This window comes from Coffea arabica, chromosome 1e (assembly GCF_036785885.1).
Source record: "Coffea arabica cultivar ET-39 chromosome 1e, Coffea Arabica ET-39 HiFi, whole genome shotgun sequence".
Lineage (NCBI taxonomy): Eukaryota > Viridiplantae > Streptophyta > Magnoliopsida > Gentianales > Rubiaceae > Coffea > Coffea arabica.
The window spans coordinates 33,495,424-33,502,626 of record NC_092311.1 but is presented as its reverse complement, the minus strand read 5'-3'; the positions used below and the strand labels follow the sequence as shown (position 1 = coordinate 33,502,626).

Here is a 7,203-nt window from a genome sequence, read left to right as displayed (position 1 = left end):
GTGACAGATCAAGTTTTTTAGCGACTTTTTAAATATTATATTAAATTAATTAATATTAACTTTAGTAAGTTTTTAATTAAAACTAGTAAATATATGCCTAAAAGATAAGTTTTAGTCAGAAATACAAATTTACGCTTTGAGTAATTTAATTTACTTATTATTTGACAAAATTTACTTTTGTTTAAATTAAACTTACTAATACTAAAAGTAAAAAATTTTCATATTTAAGTAAAAAACCACCAATTTCTGAAACGGTTTTGCCTCTCCAAAGTTGGTTGCCTTCTTTTTATTTTCTCACCTCAGGACATGATGGAATAGAAATTTTTTCCTTGCAAAATTTTTCAGTCCACACTTTCCATCTCTACTTCCTGATCGATCGGGCATATGCAGACCCAACAGAAAGGTTGAGAATTTTATTAAGGCTGGGTGGTGGTATCAAGCAAGAGAGCGGATAAAAAATAACAGCCAAAAGGTTAGACTATCATGTTTCTTGAAAATCGCTTCATTATATTGCTTTAATTTGTTTATCTTTCATTTGATTTGATTGTCAACTTGAAAAATGTATGGGAAATGACTTAGACCCTGTATGTGAAACATAGTAGGGTGTAGGCATTTATGGGAAAAGCAGTTAATTCTGGAATGCATATAAGCTGTTTGCTGAAATGTCAAAAAGAAATTTGTATGATATGATTGATACCTGTACCGGGTTAAAAGCACAAAGCAACAAGCCTTTTAACTTCCAAATCCACCGAATCCATTCAACTGAATGCTTTATTGAATTCAAATCCACCGACCCAAATAGAGTAATTTATTTGTCAAATGCAAAAAGCCTTTTAACTTCTAACTATGTAGTGTTTCATTAGGCATACAAATGTTCGATCTTATGCATAATTTAAGAGGACAAGTTGACTGCACAAATTTGCTCGGTAAAATCTATTTCTTCAAGACTAAACGAAAAATCAGATGATAAAACTATTAAATAAATCATTTAAATCCGTGGTTTATTAATTTTAAACTTTTACATATGAAACAGGGATGCAATTTGAGATAACTTTCAGCAATCTTTGGGTATGGGTTGCGTACGATTGCAATCTTTAGGTATGATCAGCTTGAGTATGGATTGCGTAGGAGTACAAAGTTGCAATATTTCATATGTACTACTAAGAATTTAAGTTAAAATCTCAGAAAGCATACACCAACACAAATGTTGACATGATAGCTTTTTTGACATGATAGCTTCTAGCATCATACTGAAAATGGAAGAAATGACAGTTCATGTAGATGAGCTAGTACAGTTATCTAACAAATCGCCCAAGCATGGTGGTGGTATAAGTGGGAGAACCATTATTGATCGGCTTGACAAATTATCTTCTGATGAAATTCAACTATTATGCATACAAGAAGACACTTTCGGTCTGAATTCCATAAGACTTTCCCACACTTTCGGTCTGAATTCCATAGTAATAAGCTTTCGAGATGCTTCTTTGGTGAAGTTGTAGTTAAGAAAGCCTTAATGGGACGCTTTTAAGCATATATGTGTGTGTGTGTGTGTATATATATATATCCTGGTTTCAGAAAAAATCAGAGCATGTGGCTTTGTATTACTGGTGATCAATATACATTCAAAGGAGGCTTCCTAAGTCTTCAAAAGTCAGAGCGTACTCTTCCAAGCAGATGCCAAACAAACTGATCTACTTAATCGAGCTTGTTTTGGCTACCCGGTAGTCACAGCTGAGAAGGATAAGCAGTGGTTCCAATTAAGTCTGGAGGAAGCTTTTTACCTCTTCTATGTCCTAAAATGCATCAAAATTGTCAACGAAAATAATTGTGAAATTGATAGTGAAGAGTTGTGGATGTACATGATGTCCAAAAAGGAAAATTTTACGAATTTATTCAAATCTTATTCTCATCTTCGGATGAAGAATTGGGTGGTTAGATCAGGATCACAGTATCGTGTGGACTTTGTCGCCTACCGGCATCATCCATCTTTGGTGCAGTCAGAGTATGCTGTGGTTGTTTTGTCTGATAACAATGGTGAAACAAATGGGCGTTTGATGGTTTGATCTGATTATCATTGCACACTTGACCTTGTGGCAGTGTTGCAAAGACATTGTTGCTTGTTAATATTGATAAATATGGAGAGAATGTAACATTGCCTCCATGTTTAGAAAGTTACATTGTTGAAGAAAGGACAATCACTAGGTGGAGTCCACAACAATGCCGTGAGAACCAAACAATTGCAACTGGGGAATCTTGACACCAAGAATTTGCGGCAGCAGTTCTCAACAAGGATTAATGACAAATCAGACCATGGAATATTTTGATGATTTTTAATGCAGGCTTTGATGGTTTTAGAAGGGATTGTCCCTTGTGTACAATTTAGAAAGATTCGAGTCCCTGTGGATTGTTTAAGCTCAAAATGTAATTGATATCAACGTTGCATGTTCCTGTTAAAAAAAAAGTCTTCAGCCTTTCCAGTTTAAAATGGAAATGCAGAATCAAACTTCAATACCCTCTGGTTTTCGAGCTACTCATTTATTAATCCTAAAGGTTATCATTTACTTGGTCCTTGATTCTCCAAAAATAACTGAAAAAAAATGTATATTTTCAGTCTTTCAGTCTCATATGTAGCGTAGGTAATGGCTTATTACTGAACTGCAACTTGGGGACACACTTTCGGTCTGATACATTTTCTCAGGCCTGAATTCCATAGGCCTGAATTCAGCTAGAAATAGCAAAGATAAATTATAATTTTTCCCAACTATGAATACTTTTATTGTTCATCTTCTCTGCAACTGATCTTGTAGAAGAAATCCCCACAAATTCTTAGGGTGTAGGACCAATTCCATTGCAATGTTAAAACGTTCAGTCTCGGATTGAAATTGAAAATTCATGACACCATAATAGAATTAGTGAGTTAACCATGCCAGTGAAGACAACGGTTACAATGACATTTAAAATTAGTCACTACAAAAAACTCGTATTAAATTACAAAACTGTACCATGATTTAACTCATTTGTTCCACTTCAGATGACTTCATGAAATTAATAAGTAACAAAATAAATGATAACTAAACAAATGAAATATGAGCTCAATTGATCGTGTTCAAACTATATATTCTATTAATGGTTAGTATATATGAAATTGTATTTTTCATATGTAGAAAAATAATATGCATTTTATATCTACCAACAAATAAATTACTGATGATTTTGTTTTACTTTGATTAGAAAAACTTGTGGTAGTAATAACGAAATAGTGACAGGGGTGCAACTTTCAAATCAACAACCAACGTGCACTTAATTAAGGTAATTTTTTTAGTTGATCAGACTGATATATGTCATAAAGTAGTATGATTTACTCATTTATAATTTGACAATTTTAGCAGTTTATAGACCATTCACCTATAAAAATTATGATTATTATAAAATGACATTTTATAATAATTTACATACTATTTGCGAATTAAAAATAATTTTGATAAAAATGTGCATATAAGTCCATATTGTAAATGATACAAAATATATTTGAAACTCACGAAACTTAATATATGGGTAAATTTACTATAATTTTCAAAGATTATGCTACATTAGTACAACTTTAACTTTTATACTTGTCACCTAGAAAATAAATTTATTAAAACACATAACATTTATAAATGATACATACATTTATTAAAATGCTTAAAACACAAAACATTTATGAATGATACATACAATCATGTATTATACATTTACGTTACCAACAATTACTAACTATAATATTAAGTTTCAATCATTAAAAAAAATCTTAGCATTATTTTAAATAAACTTCTTAATACTTGTTTCATATAAGTTTCTTTAAGTAAAATAGTAAATTTATGCCACAAACTAGTAAGTTTTGATGATTAACCAAATTTACTATTCTATCAACAAGATTTACTATTAATCTATAAAAACTTACTATTACTTGAACTAAACTTACTCTCTAAAAAGTAAGTTTCGAATATAGAGTAGTAATTTATTTTTTTAAAAAAGTAACTTTTATTTTTATTTCGATTTACTTTTTGAGACATAAATAAGATAACACTTATATGACCATTTTCGATTTATTTTTGATTTACTTTTAGCGACTATTTGATTATTTGATAGACCTATCGCCTAAATAGGATAACATTTAAAAATAAGACAGTAAGTTTCCCATCTGAAATAGTAAGTTAACAGTAATAAATTGGTAACTTTTATACTACAAAAGGTAAATTGGAATAAATATTAAACTTACTTTTTAAATAAATAAATTACTATTTTATATCCCAAACTTACTTTTTAGAGAGTAAGTTTAATTCAAGTAATAGTAAGTTTTTATACATAAATAGTAATTCTTACTGATAACATGGTAAAATTGATTAATAATCAAAACTTATTGATTTATGGGGCACATGTACTATTTTACTTTAAAACATATTTCAAACTAGTATTAGGAAATTTATTTGAAATAACGATAAGATGTTTTATTAATGATTAATTCTTAGTGCCTTAGTTAGTAAGTACTCATAATATACCTGTATAATACATGATTATAGGTATAATTTTAAACAAATTTATTTATATATTTTAAAATACTATGAAAAATAGTTTGACTTTTCACATAATCTTGTAAAATATGTAATAAAATTTTGTTGTGTTATAAGTTTTTAATCATTTTTAATTTTTGAAAAGTTTGAAAATTTGGATAACAATAACAACAAATCTTCCTAGTTATATATAGAATATTACTTGTTTATATATCAAAATTTTTATAATTTAACACCTATGAATATAATAAGATGATAAAGTTTTAATAAATTTACATCTGAGACACAAGAAATAATAAGAGTAAGAGTCTAAACAAAATGAGAAATAATATAATAATAAAAATGACAAAATTAGTATAACAATTAATATAAGAAAATCAGTATGATCTGGATTTTTTTTTCCTTTGGAGATTGTTCATAAGAATAGGATCCAATAATTATAAATGAAAATCACATGCATATATAATCTATTGTATAATTTAAACTAAATTTAGTTCGCATATAAAATGGTCCTAAAATAATTAGTACACTATGACACAATATTATTTTAACAACAATATTTTTTTTTACTAAAAGTCTGAAATATCCATGACATACGTATGAGGGATATTTTACCATATTTGTATCTCACATCTAATCATGAAAGTTAATTTGAGAAAAAATATTTTTGACAATAGAATTATTTTGAATTTAGTCCACAAGTTAAGATTTTTTAAACAATAAAAGTGAAATATTTTGGGAACTTAGTTGTTTATTTTCCCATAATTAAAAATTGCTATATTTTAGCAATTGTTGCCATTGACTTTTCATTTTGTAGACTAATTTTTATCAATGCAAAATTAGTTTTATTAACAATAATTGAAGTTCTATTGATCCAAGGATTGGCATTTTATTGCTATTATTTTATATGTAAATATTTAATCTAAGTAATAAAATAAATAATAGCTACTTAAAAAAAAGGAAAATTGGTGCTCAATTGATTGTGGTGTAAAATATTAGTATACAATTAACTAGAGTTTGAAATGGAATTAAATTTATTTAGTATTTTACTGCTAACAACTTTGAATTTAATGGTTAAAGAAAAAAATAAAAGAAACGTAGAGACTGGGATTGGTTCCTTAGTGTGAAAAAGGAAAGTTCTTCTAAACTAATGCTGCGTAAAATTCTGGATGCACATGAAATTAGAAATGTGATAACTTTGTAATTCATTCTCGTTCATGATGAATATAGAATCGCAATTTTTTTTGTTCAGCATGAAAACATTCTTTTTTTTTTCATATTGATGGCTTTTGCTTTTAAGATTATCTACATGTCAGTGGTTACTATTATTGACAAGGTTAGAGGTCATGGAAAGTGTTACTAATTTTAGGAGAAATTATGTATTGTAAAAATGCTTTAATAATTTTCTATTAAACATAACTACTGCATACAATAGGAAAAGATATTTTATTTTATTTTGCTTTGATTAGAAGAACTTGTACTAGTAATAAAGGAAATTTCAATTCAACAATCAACGTGCACATGATTACAGTAATTTTTTAGTCTTTTAGACTAATATATGCCATAAAGTAGTCAGATTTAGTCATTTGTGAATTCATAATTTTAATAGTTTACATAAAACTCATCTATAGAAAATATGGTGATGTACATATAAGTGCAATTCTATATATAACTCGAAAGATTTGTTGTTACTGTCATCCAATCTTTCTAACCTTTCACAAATTCAAAAATAATTCAAAATTTATAATATGACAAATTATTCTTACATATTTTATAAGGTCATATGCAAAAAAAAAAAAAAAAAGTTTTCATAGTATATTTAAAATGTTTAAAACATATAACATTTATAAATGATACATACAATTGTGTATCATACATTTACATTACGAGTAATTACTAACTATAATACTAAGCTACAATTATTAATAAAAAAATCTTAGCATTATTTCAAATAAATTTCCTAATACTTGTTTCATATAAGTTTCTTTAAGTAAAATAATAAATTTATGCGACAAACTAGTAAGTTTTGATGATTAACCAAATTTACTATTCTATCAGCAATATTTACTATTAATCTATAAAAACTTACTATTACTTGAACTGAATTTACTCTCCAAAAGCTAAGTTTCAGATATAGAGTAGTAATTTACTTCAAAAAAAAAAAGTAAGTTCCATATTTATTCAAATTTACTTTTTGAGACATAAAAGTTACTAATTTATTGAGTTAACTTACTATTTTTTATGTAAAACTTACGAACCAAAATTTGAGGTACTATTTTATTTAGATGACCAGTACAACAGGTAATCAAATGGTCGCTAAAAGTATTTTTACCTGTTATATCAGGTAAAAACAGTTTCGTTACCATAACTATCGTTACTTCAGACTTTTCCGTGTTTATATGTGTGTGTATGTACAAACATGCACATCCATAAGCGCGTGTGTACTGAGGTTAATGATAGGCAATTTATATCTTTTTTGGAAAAATTATTCAAAATGTCCTTCACATTTTATTAAATGAATTTTTTCATCTTTCATTTTAAATGTTAACTTTACGTCCCTTACATATTTAAATTAGTAAAATTTGATTCCAACCTAATTTTTCGATCACTTTTTTTCTTGAAATCACCACGTGGTCAACATATAGTTATT

General features: G+C 27.5%; 1 pseudogene; it reads left to right on the top strand.

The window, feature by feature from the left end:
• Window positions 1-1,256: 1,256 nt before the first annotated feature.
• On the top strand, window positions 1,257-2,509 carry LOC113693289 (tRNA-splicing endonuclease subunit Sen2-1-like; annotated as a pseudogene).
• The last annotated feature ends 4,694 nt before the right edge of the window (window positions 2,510-7,203 follow it).